Source organism: Achroia grisella, unplaced genomic scaffold (assembly GCF_030625045.1).
Source record: "Achroia grisella isolate CSIRO2021 unplaced genomic scaffold, CSIRO_AGI_Agris_v1 utg900, whole genome shotgun sequence".
Classification (NCBI taxonomy): Eukaryota; Metazoa; Arthropoda; class Insecta; order Lepidoptera; family Pyralidae; genus Achroia; species Achroia grisella.
In genome coordinates this window covers 5,618,084-5,634,798 of record NW_026713059.1, presented here as the reverse complement: position 1 = coordinate 5,634,798, position 16,715 = coordinate 5,618,084, and positions in this window count along the sequence as shown.

Sequence of the window (16,715 nt, the reverse complement as noted above, 5' to 3'; positions counted from 1 at the left end):
GGAGTATGTGCATAAGAGGTAGCAGTTGTATCGATGTGTGGTACACACTGACTTAACGTTTATTATTATTGTAATCTTGAAACTATGCATGGCATGTCTTCATTGATGAAAGTAGAGGAATAATATACAATCTGCAGATAGCAGCAGAATAGCTGTTTAAAAAGTAATGGTAGTAATATCTATTATTATATTTTTTAAACGTATACCTACTGTAAAAGTTTAGTAACAGTTTTATGTAGAAATGGAACTAATTATCGGATGGATAATATTATAATGACACAATATGTCATATAAATCATGATAGACGGTAGATATTGGTGTCAGTTTTAATACAATCAATTTATAGCTGATAAATGATGAAAAACAGCACTGCGTGAAAAATGTGGCGACTGCAACTTAATTATATGTAATTAGCCGTTCATATATATTTCGACAAGAATAGGAAAAAAAATTAATAGATTGTGATATATATGTTTCTATGAGAATGTTAATATTTCATCATTTAGCTTTGAAGAGGAAAGAACTTAATTGCAAGAGATATGTTGTTGGCACCTTGACAATTATACTTTTTATAAAATTTTGCTATTCCTCTCTTATGTATCACTTTTTGATTTTATTGTTGAGAACAAGAGACACATAAAATTATTACTGGTATCTCTTGAATAACAGTATATTCCCAATATATGAATTAATAATAAAATTTATATTTATTCCTTTCTATTAATATTTACTGAACTTTTTAAAGTGTAAACATCTAGTAAATATAAAAATATAAGAGAATGTATGCTTTATATACAGATCTCAATATAATATTGTTAACAGTTGTTTCGGATGTCTAGGGATACACACAGAAATCGTTTATAAAAATTTTTTGCAGATTTTGAGGAATAGAAAAATCCTTATTCAAATTAAAAGCACTTTTGTATAGTCATATTTATTTTTGGAGTCTACCACTCATTCGCATATAGCTATGCTAGTAAAAAATGTTAACATAACTGTTTCGTTCAAATAAAACGTTTTAACCAATTCTTATCCGCACTGGCGCTTGTAAACAAAGATGCCGACATTTTATATCACAGCTCACAAAGAGGCCGACTTTATGGCATAGGATCCCAAATCTTTCTCCGACCACCCAGCTGATTTGCACAACTCATCCATTATCCATGTAGTCGGATCTAACGGTGTTACAGACACCTCGCAATAACAATACATTTAGCTTATCCCTTTTTAACATTGTCTGTGAAAGTTAACTAATCGTTATTCCTTTTTATCCTACAATACAATTTTACATTGTTTGAGTAAAATGGCATGTAAATACAGGTATAAGCATATATACCTACAAATTTAGGTCCCTTGGTCTATGCGTTTGAATATAAATAGAGAAACAACCATTATCAATACAACCTTCGATACATTCAGCAATTTAGTATAGCAATAGTAGCTATATGTATATTCGTCGCAGTAATTGTTGACCACTCATTAGTCTTTTATCGGGTAGGCATCACCAACAAATTCATAGTAGTCGTAAAATATTGTATAAATGATAATCGATTGTGTTCCAAATGGGTAGGTACCAGAGAAAACAACAGACAGGTTTCATCCATCACACGGGCAATCAGATATATACAAAGAAAACACGGACACAAATCGCCTTAGTCCATTACGATACGAGCCACCACAATTTTAGTGGAGGGCATGGAAAAACATTTTACTATTTGACATGGCCGAGGCAAATGACAAAAGTCAATCTACACATCAATCGCCAAACATTGGAAATTCGGGAGGTAGCACGCGACTACTCAATAATGCACGAAATATCGATGTGGGCCATCACCGCCACCGCGCACCAACCGACTAGGTACATTCAATTCGTGTTCGAACAATACGTGGACAACGCTCATACCTACGGACATAGAGCTTTGTATTTTAAAGATCATTGGACTAAAATCTCTTCTATTTAGCCAACTACCTACATCTCCCTACGTTATTGTATATACATATGAATCCTTGGATCAACAACTAGCTATTCAAACAATTAGAAACACCTGAAACTCTACTTGATAGTGTATATACAATCACTCCTGTCTCATCGTTTAAGATATAATAAATAATAATTTACTTATCAATGTTACCTACTACATTATTAGAAATGTAAACTATGCAATAATATTTGCTAATGTTATAAAATTGAAAGCATGTCTATAAAAAACGAAATCGTTTTAAAGTAGACATGCGTGTTTTCTGTACATTTGTCGTGCCATTTAAATGAAAATCTTCATATAATATACTAGGTCTTTTTTTAAGTAAAGGTCGCAAAAGTAGTTCATTCTCATTAGCTTCTTTATTATAATACTTGAAATTGTAATTACTTCCACCTTAAGCGTTTGAGTGAAGGCGACCTGTCGAGAAGTTTGGGTATGTTGACTTTAGTGACACGAGGTGAAGCCTGTAGGGTGCCAAGGGTGGTGGGGAGTTGCCAAATGACACGTATCAATTATTCACACTAATTTCCCCGTCACATTTGCGTGTAGAAGACAAATAGTCGATGTACGAACCCACCGAGGCCGAAACATCTCTCTATAATTATGGACAGTAGCCGTGACTCCTCGTTCAATCATTTGGTAAAAAATTCAATTGATTTAAATTCTACATTGTATGATTTTAGTTTATAGCATGTTCTACTACAGTAAGCATTTAAAGAGTTGCGTAGGTAATATATTATCAAAATAAAATACTGTTACATTATATGGAAACAGTATATTTTGTCATATCCTAAATATCTTATTAATTACCAAGCTGTCATACCCAATCAATGGTTTTAGTTTCTTGGCAGTAACTTTTAACTTAGACATTTAAAAATGATCGCGTTTTTATGCAAAGCTTCTTGCATATTTAATATTATGCTTTCACACATCTTATTTGTTTTTCTCTATCTTGATATTTACTGTCGTACTTACGTACGTGCTTTCCCACCTAAATATAAAAGTATGGTTCCTTTGTCAACATCGTCATCAATAATTTGCGGTGGGCATATTATAATCAACTGATAAAAGCTAAAAGTCCAGGGTGCCATGGAGGGCAGGCTGGGGGGTGGCAGCGGCCCTGCGCTTCAATTATTCAGCGCGCGTATTTTGGTCACGAGGACGTCGCTCGCCCACCACGCACCGCACCGACAACGTCAGCCTGGTTCTCAACTATCAATATATATCTTCAAGGGGTTGATTTACGTATTAATGAACTAAATACTAGCAATCTATGGATAACACACATATTATATGTTTGAACGCTACGCACCAGAACAGTAAAAGAAAGTAGTTTACACAAATAATTATATAGTAATTAATTATAAGTTGGCTATATTTTTCATAAAGAGCAATGTAAAACGGTTAATGATTAATCCAATATATCATTAAGTAGCACATCGATACCACGAAAAATAGCATTTTTATTCATACTATTGGCAGACCTACAGAATCTAATAATAATAATACCAATAATAATTTCCGAATTGAGCTACAGTAAAGGTTATTCATCATAGGAGTAAAAACATTTTTTTAATAAATATTTATTAAGTTTAGTTTTGAAATTGGTTTTATAAATAACATCTTTTAAATCACTAGGTAATCTATTAAATAGATTTACAGACTGATTTGATTACTTACACTATGTTTAACAACCTCTAATCGAGGTATCTTGGTTATAATATCTTTTCTTCTTGTGCTTTATTTTTTATGCGCTTTCAAATTCAGTTATGTGTCAAAATTGCCAATTATGTCAATAATGTTAGTATATATAAACAGGGTATAGTCAATATTCCCAACTCAACAAAATGTGCCTTACAGGACAGCTTGGATTCGATGATCGTGCTTGATACACTTTTTTAAGATGTTTAATGTCAACTTCATCTATTAAACTTCAGATACCACTTAGTACTGTGACCGTCCACTTTTATTCGTTTGCCTTAGTTCTTGTTTTTAACCGTATACTTATATATAAAATAATATATGCAACTGTATCTTCTATTACTGAATCATTAAAGATCTCATACATTCTATTGTCCCTATATAATGTAGTGTTATAAAAAAAAGAGACAATAGCATTGGTGTAAACTTTTCATTATGACTAAAAATATTTTTATGTAGGTATGTGCCATTATTTTTTTTTTTAAGTTAAGGCCTAATTTCTTGTTGTATTTTTTTTAAATGTCTGTACTGCTTAAGTATTTATTTGTCCTTTAAAATATGAAAATTATTTGGCCTGGCAAAATAGTGTTGTTTGATTTTAATTAATGTTTATCTATTGGTATAGAGTCGTATACAAATTTGATATCATTTAGTACATAACACTTCAATATTCGATATCTGTTATTTGTACTTATCATGCATAAAATGTCTACATATTAGCGTTACGGTAAAACCTTGGCCTCAAAATCTCCAACTAACCTCGCCAGTCCGTATTGAACAATCTGTTTAAGTTAAAAATATCGCAGTTGAATATATAATGTTTGTCTCTCTGACAACGCTAGTTCCTTCCGAATATTTCTAAATAAGTGATGTAGTAAATTACGTATGTTTTTCAATATTTTAATTCTCACACACCTCTGCATGATAGCTTGCACTGCCTACTAGTTTTAGTTATGTATCTATACAAATAACCGATTAGGTATTTTGTTAACAACAAAATATTCTACAATTAATCAATATCAACGTATACAGATATTGAATAATTTATTGCTCGACATTTAAAAAAATCCGTAATTTGACTGGTTAATATTGGTTTTACATAAAAATCTACGTAAACGAAATAAGGGAACCATTAAATCATATCCAAAACATGTTTATTTAGGATTAGCGAAAAAATACAAGTGTAAGTCTTCCAAATTAAAATAGTGAAAGAGTAACAAAATTATAAAATTTATAATTTGTAAATAGAGTTATTTTGAAAACATGCATTCAGAGTCTTAATATGAGATATGTGGGTATCCACTACAAAAAGTTGTTCCCGTTCTATAAAATATCTGAAATAAGATCAAAACTAGATTTAAATAGTTATCTTAACTTTGATCTACCTTTATAGATCTGGGACATCTTTTTGTACTTTAGACATCTTTTTATCTTTTAGACACATTTAAGTTACAGAGAAGAAAATTAAACTAGTTATATTCTTAAGATGAAGTTTTTTAAACCCTTTCTACTTTAAAATTTTATCGTTATATTGAATTATAGTAATTATATTAGTTAATTTGACGGTATAGGTATGGTCGCGATTACCTAAGTAGACTGATGATATGATGTATTATTAATTACGATTTATTTGCACATAATTAAATCGAATTAAAATAAGTACTGACTCTACGCTTACTCTCACTGATCAGATATTACCTATTATATTACATATATCATATGACTAGTACTCTCAAAATTTTGTTTTGACTTTGTCTGCTTAGAGTTTGATTCTTTTAGATTATTTGGGATTTGGTGATAATCCTTTCCTTTTTAATTTTAATAAAGTATATATTATATTATCTATTATTAACTTTCTTCCTGTTCCTCTCGAATCTACTATATTTTTTCCGCGTGATTAAGATATACTGATTGGTATGAATAAATTTAGCCTATGTCCTTCCCCGCCTCTACATATCACATGCATGCCAAAATTCATGACGATTGTTTGTTTCGCTGAGGCGCCAAGCAAAAGAAAACTGCTTGAGTTTTATAACGTTAATAGTGCTAATATTATCATCATAATATTGTCTATATGTAAATAGTTGTAAAAGCATAGTCTATTAGCTGACTCGCACAACTTGATCTGCGTCAAATTTTTCCCGTTTTTGCAACATTGTTCATTGCAGCTAATGCCTATTGATCATTGACATTATGTAACCTATAATAGCCTTCTTAGATAAATGGTCTATGAAACACTAAAACAATTTTTAAAATCATATCAGCAATACCGGACATCCAAACTCACAAACATTAACTCTTTATAACATCTTTATAGACTACAATAAAATAATCAAATCATTATATATAGCGTTCTATGTATGAGTATATGAATAAATAGGTGTTTACGCGATGTGATTCTCAAAGTAGTAGGTATAAACGGTACCAGGGCATCATGATTCATGTCGTTATCTCACAGCGCGTGTTAGTGTGTGCTGATTGCGAATGTGTTGCGAATTGGTACCGCCTCCTCGCGAACCGGTTACGGTTGCCAAAATGATTCACCACATCACAGATAATGAGTATATATTATGTGGATTGTACTGTATAATAGTTTATTTGGTTCAGTAGATATTGTCTTTATTCGTAATTATAAATGTGTAATTAAATGTTTTATAGATTCAGTAACAATTATTTACAGTAAGTACATCGGAAATTATGCATCTAATAGATATTTATACTATGGAAATTAGAATGGAAAATGATTAAAATAAAAAAAGAATTATCTAATTACACATAAAAAAAATTTGGTTGAAAATGAATTGCCTTGATAATTGTCTTCAATCTCGTTAAAATTATTTTCTCCTTTCATAACAAGACTTACTAAACCTTGTTCATGTTCTCAGAACATTGCTAGAGGACGTGAGGTTATGTTGTATGACAAATTACGATAGAACGTGAGTAGAGGTTAATTTTACTCTGTGAATTACTAGGTTATGTTATAATATGGAAGAAAATTTAGGTTGTTTGCGTTCAGAGTTATATAATATATGCATATCGTGGGGCAGATGTACGTAATAAATATTATATATCTAACTATATTTTTTCCAAAAATAGTGATAACATGAGTTAAACAATTCAGTCATCAAATATTATTCTATTTTCGAAATTGCTTTTTGCATTACATTGCAATATTATTAAACATAATATTAATCAACAATATCATCTTGTTTTTAAGTAATTAATTGTGTACTCGTAACTACATTTTGTATATAGCTATTTGGGAGTTGAAAAAATATATATTGTAGAGTGTACCTATTTTACTTCCAAATAGAAAAACATTAATTCTGACTCCAAATGTAATTTTAAATATCATTACTCGCACAACCGTATCAGTAGAAATCATTATTACTATGTAATATAACTATTTGTTGTTAAATATATTTTCTTAATCATAATTTTAATTTCAAAATCAAAAATATATAGAAACAGCTACTTCATAATGAAGCTTGAATTATTAATAATCAGCAAATTGCAAAAATAATCTTGTTATTGTTATTATATAAAAAAAATTGTTGCAGTACCCTAAATCAGTCGGTTAATAACCTCTTCTTATGTACGTAAAACTATTTACCGTATGTATATAACAAGAATTGTGTATGTAAAGAGCTATGGATTAATCTCTTCATATTGATGTTATTCTGGTAGAAGTTTCTTCCTACAATTTGTAATCGTTCGAAACCAATGTCATGGTCCCTTTTATATGTATGTAATACACATTACATCTATTTCCTATGAATAGATATCAAATATATCGTATATAATTGCAAAATTATTAGTCGTAGATTTATGTGTAATTTGTTCTACGTTAAATTTCATTTGTACTTTTATGTTTATGAGAAATTTGAAAATGACCCTCTTTAAATACACAATTAGTCTATATATTCTCATATCAAATAATATTTTACTTTTTTTTAACATTATGTTAGCGGCAAACGTCGACAGATGAAAGATGAAGACTATTCATTGTGATGCAGGTACTAAAAGGAACTTACATATAGAAAGATGTAATAAATATCTTCACAGTTTATGATTTCCTATTCATATTACGCGAATGACCTCACAGAGTTCGCTGTAGTGGACAAAGTGACGAAGTAATAAAATAATTGAAGTTGTGATTATAAATAAAATATAGAAACCGACCATTCATTTAAAAACATAAAGAAATATGTCGCCCTTTACTAGATACCTGTTAGCTATTTATAAATATATATCACTAAAATAATTATTTTAAACTATACATGTAATTTTATTAAGAGCGGTATCACTCAATTAAATTCCGATTTATTTGCATTTCACGTAAATATCTCATATTTTCACCGACTAAATACCAATACGGTATATTCACTTCGATTACATGAAGCCTTGACTCAATAAATACTATTAGGTATTTATTTTGCGAACTCATTTTACGAACGAGTTTTTGTCACAATACAGACACCTCTTGTGCTCTTATTAGCTCCTAGTACAATTGTGCGAAATTGACGTAACTCCAGCCCGCCCACAACACAATAACGGTGTTTTTTGCACGCGCACGCGCCGATGTTGCTAACATTCGTCATTGTTATGTCATCATTACGGTAGCTGAGCAACTAAGTGGACGGTGCACTATTTATGCGATGTTGCATTTCTATGTAGGTCGGGGATGCCCGTTCATTCATAAGTCGGCTTAGTCGTGTGAATATAATTTCGGCAGACAGATTTTTGTCCTTCACTATAAGCTTGTATAACGAACATTACTTGCTTGCTGCTGTATTGTGGTTATAGGTATATAAATATTTATTTATAACTTTCAATGTGTGATATATAAACATCATGTTATAGTATATTTTATGTTTAATTTGACATCATCAATCATCTTAAGTATAGATAGGTATACGTACGTATAAGCATATTAGTTTTGAATCTGTTTATTTTATTTTATTTTTATTGAAGTGCTTAATTTCATTCGAGTATTGACTCGTTAGTATGTAGGAGGTATCATACAAAAATATATATTACTATAATTAAACTAGTAGATATTTGCAGAACATTTTTACTGTTATTGTGTTGAATTTACTTAATATCATTAAAATAGGTGACATGTGGTATATACTGCATATTATAGACATAAAGTAAATTAGAATATATTGTTTACATATACTAGTAAAGTATTAATTAACATAGAGTTGGAATAAATCTAAGAGTAATGTTGCATGTATAGGTACAGTTAATTAAGAGAACAGAGGAATAATTTAAAAACATAGAGATTAAAATATTTGTGTGAGCAAATTTATGTGCAGTATCTGTTCGGCAATGTGTTATCAGGGAATGGGCACTGTTATCGGACAAACGCATTTTATCTGCGCGTACGCATCGTGCGTGCGCATTGCATTTTGCGCGATAGGTACACATGTTTCGAACTAGCACGTAGCTGTATTAGATTGCATTAAAACTAGGTATTACTTTCGCAAACTGTATTTTTCAAATTCACGATACGTGAGTATTGTTTCGAAACATGCGTAACGCACGTTTATTGTGATAATTGTGAATTGCACTAATTGTCACACTGATATTCTAATAATTACCAGGAAACTAGTATTAAGTGTCTATTTATTAAAAAATATGTTTACTAATTCCTTATACTACTATGTTTATATACTTATACTATAACAGTAACATTTTAAATACACGGGAAATATATGGATTGTAAAGGAATCATCGGAACACCTTCAGGTATAGAGAAAAACAGTTTTGTAAAAAATATTGTTCAACGAAGAACTTTCTGCTTTTGGCAGTCGGTTGAAAATAAATGTGTAGGTATATGGATAACACTATCGATACGTAGAAACATTCTCATGGGATTTAGCTCTATGATAACAGAAATGACAAAATATATTAGATATCGGGAGAAAAATAGTAGTGAAATTCACTTATCGACTTTGAATTATTGGTTATTTCTAAATACCAACCTATGAAACTGAAGCCTATGTTGAATTAACTATTTGATTTGTCATAGGATTGGTCCACGGAAATAAATTTGAACATATATTTTAACGAGTAATTTTTAAAATAAAATAAAGTTTATAAAGGTGTATCGTTTAAGTAAAATTATCATATCGATACCCTTTTTTATCTTAATATTTTTATTACATCTATGAATTATTGTCAAGTGGAAAAGAAAGGGATCAAGTCATATTTGCCAACAAAACAGTCATGGGCAATCTTTTCGTGATATAAAATGAGAAAAGGGGTTTATACTAAGCCTTTTGATGCGGGTCGAATTGGGTATGGACAGGAGAACATATTCGCTTACTTTTTTGCTATTACGTGAATAATAAAACTGTCAGCCTAGTTTATGTTTAAGTAATATTTATTTTCTCTTCTATTTTTGGTATTTTCTATGCTTGTTATTTGTTTTTTTACTTTGTTGATAATTTGTATTTATAATAATTTAATACTAGGAATTTGTCGCTATTATATGTTTAGGATTGACCTAAATTTTAGATAACTTCATTAAGGAAGTGCAATGTTGATGGTACATACTGTATTGAAGAAATACTAAAATAAAAATTTAAATCTTTAAATACATAGGTATTATACACCGTATTATACACACGGTTATACATTAAGTACCTAAGTAGGTACATCATTTCGGTGTAAGATAATAACAATTTATCTGTAATAAAAATGAGTGTTTTGTCATCATTCTCCAACGTATGCTATCAGGTCTCTGCAATTTTATTCTATATATTTTCGTACACGTCGACTACACCACAGCTTTTACTAACTAAGTAAAAGCTGTGGTGTAGTCGACGTGTTTAATATTAAGAGGATTAACATTTTATTCTTATACTTAAATATCTTAAGTGCTTTGAATTTACATATACCAATCGTTCTGACATATGAATATCGTTATCGCAAATAAAACTTGTTAATATTACTCACTGTTATGCAGTTGTGCCTAATATTTTTTAAACCAAATTATTCATAAATAATTATATGACACTATTGTAAGCAGTCTAGTTATAGAGAAATATAACCCCAAAATATTTACCCTAGCCGACAGGCTCTCAATAAAATGTACCGATTATAATAAAAATACAATTTGGCCACAACCCTACAAAAACATTGCTGAGGGGTGTTTGCGAATAAAGCGACCGTAAACCTTATAATTGTATCGGGGTTTTGAATTGACATATGCTGAGCTGTGTCATCGTAGTAGGGCCCTCAACTATTAACTTATAAGTAGCCAAGTATGATTCAGTTTTAGAGAAAAGAGATATGATTATATTTATTTTCTGTTATACTTTATCGTTCTTTAATTGATTGTATTAAGAATATTTATTTGACTCTCCTCGGCATTGGATTTATAACTTGCGTTATTACAGTGTGGTCTGTAACACAGCACAGTTTACATTAACTAAAAATAATTGATTATTAAAAGTATTGACTTAGTTGATCAAACAATGGTTAGATTGGTTTTAGACGTGGGGTCAACTTTTTCCATTAACAATATATTATTGTTCTTATATTATTACCAGTCGTATAGCGTATGAGTGAATTTATTATAAAAAAACAACATTGTTGTATATTTTAATGAGTAGTTTCATACGACTACAGTTGTCATTACACTAATAAATTATTAACTACAGTTTTGCGTATAATATATTCTGGTATCTTTTGTTGATCGTGGACAAGTTTATTGCGAATGATACCTGTAATTAAGTACAGTGGACACTATCGTAGTGTCCATCTGTACGGTGCCCATGCCATTATGCACACGCGGCGGAAATAACGTATGCCCATAACACTATTGATTTGCTAAAAAAAGCACTGTTCGTCGGTTTTACTAATGTTTCATGGGGTTCCATTATAATGTGTTAGCTGTGCACTGCATTGAAACCTGTCTAGCGTAAAAAGAATTCTTGATTACGTACAATTTGTAGACATGATTAGGTAATAGAAGTAGGCATGCATAGCTATCGTTAAAATGTATACCTTACAGAGAGACACAGAATAGGTAACTTTTTTTACTGGTATATGTTTTTATTTAATTTTAACTAATACTGTAATTAACATGAAATATAACAACAAACACGAACTCATTATAAAAAAATTGTCAAATATTTTGTATTCGTAACAAGAATTGGTCTAACTGACGACCCAACTGATGATAATAATAATAGTAGTCCCTAACTAGTTTCAAGCTAAGCAGAGCTGGCGTAATAGACGCTAAGCAACTGATATAAATACTTAGATACATTCTTTTACAAATAAGTACTTGATATACATAGAAAACAACCAGACCAATAAAAACAATCATACGTGTTTGTACCGTGCGAGAAATCGAACCCGCGACCATCGAAATTGAAGCGGTGCGGTGTGCTAAACAGCTGGACTACTGAGGCGGTAAAAAGAGAACCCACCAACTCTACCCATATCACGTCGTTATGTGACTCTCGTGGCGTATTTTACTATACCTATATACCTGAATATATACCGAGGAATGATACCTGAGTGTTATTCCTCCTTAAACCTGCAATTACACTATCATATTTCACCCTTCTAACCAAGACACAGCTTGAAAATGAGATGAGATTGGGAACAGAAATAAGTCGTCTGACTAGAAATACTTATACAGTTCATTTTGTATCAATATGTCCTTTTGGTGAGTCAAGTCCATGAGTTTATAATTATAAGTCGTACCTGATAGCATGCAGTAAATTTATACTACGAGGAAGAGAAAACAGTAAGAGTGTTGCTTGACTTCCAATTGAAGTTTCATCTGCAGTACGATTTTCAGGGCGGCATTACATATCTATGCCCACATACATTTCGATAAATAAGTAGTGTAGTGTGATTGGCAGGTATCATACCATACCACATTATTGATCGACCTAATATAATGTTGATAATAGTTATACCAATTAACTACTAGCTGTAAACCGTGGCATTGCCCACGCAGAAACTATTCTTATCTTATAGTAGAAATTCGAAATTTATTTCAGATCGTCCTTTGTTAGTGAATGTTTATATAATAATAAGTTTACTTTTTTCTTACCAAGTAGACTATATAAAAAGGTTGCAAGTTATATCCCTTCCTCTCTCTTACCTAAGTGGCTGATTGTACATGGGTATCACTACTATATCTATCATTAAATATCATAATTTAATTAACATAGTCACTAATTTTAAAATTCAACTTCTACCAATAGGCATGCAGGTAACGTATATAAAAAATATTTCATATTCTCAGTTCATACACTGATCTGGCAGGTAGAGAAAAAATATTAACATAAAAAACTTGACGTTCAAAAGTGGGTAATATTTTCTACATCAATAAATGATTCTGATTTGATTTATAATATTTATGAGAAGTAAAAAATTATTGGGTATAATAATTAATGCTATTAAATTATTTTAAAATTAATTTGAATACAAGTAGGTATTGCATCCGGAGTCCATTGCGAAAGTCGTTTAAAGCAATAAGTATAATATATACTCGTAAATTTCCTTGAATATTACGAAAGCGAAAGGTTTTTTAACATTTAGCGATGTCAACAAGTCGTAAATACGAAGGTAAAACGTTTTGTCTCATTAGTGATGGGTGAGTCCGAACATGCCTTTTTGTGAACTATTTTACATAACGTTAAAAATTTGTAATTATAAATCACTTGTGTTTTACTAAAAGATTAAGACAGGGACAAGGATTTCTAGGCCACCTGTGTAACTTAAATGACAGAATGTAAACTAGAGAAATTATTAATAAGGTATATTTACAAATCCGTGAATTTTATCATACATATTCTTACCTAGCAATTAAACTAAATACTAGTATAAGAAAACGACAAATATTCTGAAGTAAAAGGTCAGAGTGCCTCAGTACGAGAGAATTATTATAAGATCATAAAAAAATAAAAAAAATACATGTATAATATTACCAAATTTATACCTCCTTAGATCGTAATGAATACAACACCAATTACTCAAGAAATACGTATTAGATTGCTAATCATTCATTTACCATTACATATGCCTTAGTTAACCTTATGAATAGGAATATATAAGAAATAGCCATATAAATAAATAGTAATACATTTTCTACTTTCCAATGCATTTTAAAAGTATCGCGTCGGTGCAACGACCAGCTTGGTGCGATGGGACGATCTCTCGTGGCTAGCAGATCGAGTCCGCCCAAGGACGTCCACTCCGCCACAGCCTCCAAAAGTACCACTACCTTATCCCATAAAGCTTAAATACCATTTTTGTTTGGTATTAAGCATACTTAATCCCCCGGCCGGTAAGAAAAATGATCCTGTATAAAAAAAGTCAAAAAAGTATAGAGCTCACGCTTGTTTTATTTTGTTAAGCTTCGGGCAAAGAGAACATGGCTGCGGCGTGGAGAGCGAATTATATCTGGATATTCTTTATATAAAGATGCTTATCACGTATTTATAGTAAAGTACTTCCATTAAATTTCGTATCGCCTAATTTAGCGCATAGTCTAATATTATATAAGTTTTTTTTTGAAATGTTGATACCAACTATATACCCCATGCTACATGAAGCTTTGTATATATAGCATTGTCAACGTAGTCAGAAAGCAGTATCATCTACCGACATTGAAGTGAACCAACATTTCGCTAGGAATATTTGGATCCAATGTGGCGGGGGGCGTGTTTATCGCCGTCTCTCGATTTAGTTTGGTTTGTTATTGTTGTTTTTAGTGGAGAGGCAATCAGAAATATAAATTAACACAAAGTTTCTTATAGACTTATTCGGACTTATTACATACGTACTTACTTGATTTATTTAACTTAAATCGAGGCAAAATCACTAGGCTAGGACGAACTCTACGACTATACCCACCAGAAATAATTTTATTAACAAACAATTAAAAATAATTGACAGGTAGATACAGTAAAGGTGTATTCAGGGCCAGTGGAATAGTTCGTTACGCGCCACCCTGTCTGCGGAGCAGGTGGTGTGCTGCTCATATTTTGACAACGATACTTAGCAGAAGTGTTCATTTTTTTTATGTATGATACTTTTTCCTTTACCCTCTTGACCCATTTTCGAGTTAATCGATGTTATCTTTTCTATAATTTATAATTCGCATTATTACTTATACTTTATTAAAATATTCTTGTTTATTGCACTTATAATAGTGTTAATATCTACTGTTAAAATACAATATAAAAAAAAATATTTTATTCGATTACTTCATAAATTTTAAATATTATAGTAGTTTATATTGGCTGATACTTTGTCTAACGTTATTTTTATTACATTAGTAATAATTATTTATTTTAATTATTATTACTATTACTGTTTATTGAAAGAAAGTAAAACAAAAGAGGTACATTTCGCGATTATATATTTTAAGCCTAATAAAAGTATGAATATCAAATTAATGTTAAGGTCGTAGACAATGGGAGGAAAGAGTGTATTGTTTCTGGTCCTGGGGAGTTTCGCTACAATGAACCGCATCCGGGGTCGGGTGTGGACGGGCCTCTAATGCCCCATGTGGATCTCGGTATGTTTTGAACTAAATAGGAAGATTACAATTTGTAAATGTCGACGATTTAGTACAATGCAAATTATCTTACTCTTACAATCAAATAATACGCATATATAGGTATGTATAACACATTGGTATGGCAATGTAGTACAGTAAGTATCTACAGAAAAATAGGTCATGTCATGCTCTAAATTGCAATACAGGTTAAAATTGACTATAAAGAAAATTTAAACCTCAACCTTTGAATTTGAATCTGTCTATTTTGACGTTTATCATAACGTAGGTACATCCTATTAAACTGTTGGATTGTTATGTTACTTTCCTTACAATTAAGAAAATTAATAAGAATAAGATATAAGCTATATAATAAACATACCTATTTTGCGTGAACAAATTTAAATTGCAATGAAAATATCATATTAAACGGGATTCTATAATGAAACCAAAACTGATTCAAAGTAGGTAAACTATTACAGAAATTTTAGGCGAAAGTTTTACTTCTATTTCACAAATACCTATATGTTCGAAATAGAAATAAAACATCGATGCCCAAAACTGTGATCGAATATTTATGTAACCACTATTAATCTTCTGATCTCTTGCAAACCTAGTTTTTATTCTGCAACTCTATTATTTGATTGTTCCTTAGTAGTTGTTAAAGTTAGAGTAAAGAGGGTGAATGTAACCCCATATAATATAAAATAATAAATTCGGTCAGGGCACGCGGCAGGATGCTGGTGACAAATGACAAGGCCGTTGCTTCGCGTGAAATTACAATTATCTCTTTATGGTGGCCACCCCTTCACTCATTATGCAAAGTCAACGAATTAATTGGTTTTAATGTATTATTACTTAAGTGTATTCACAATATGAATAATATAAAAATATGCATCTTTGTTTAACTAGTTAACTTATAATATTATTTCAATTATTTCAATTTTTTATTCGTAGTAAATATACACTTTTATTTTTTTTCTTCAAGACATTGTATTATTCTTATTACTATTACATCCTAAGAGTAAATTTAATATCTTTTATCGTTCTTTTGTGGACATGCATATATTAGATATTTTCACTTAATATATATCTATGTGTGACTACAAATATCTACAGATATCATAGTATTATGTAAGGTATGTATAATAACTACCTTTGTTAAATTTCTGACGTAATTATAAATAATAAACAAAAAAAGTAGATATAATTCAAATACTGTTTACTTGCTTACTTACCATACAATTTGTATTTCTGTGCAGATTAATATTAGGTTCATTTACTATATATATAGGTATATCTATTTAGTTTATTACATTAATTTTCCACTTTAAATAAAGTATTGTGGGATTAGAATCATTAGAGTTAATTACGTTTATCAGATAAAATAATATAATTAGATGAGAGACGGGATATAAAATTATTTTGAAGGGAAATATTTTTTATACAAAATGAGCGACAAATATGTAATTAGTAAGTCAGTTATACTTTTACGC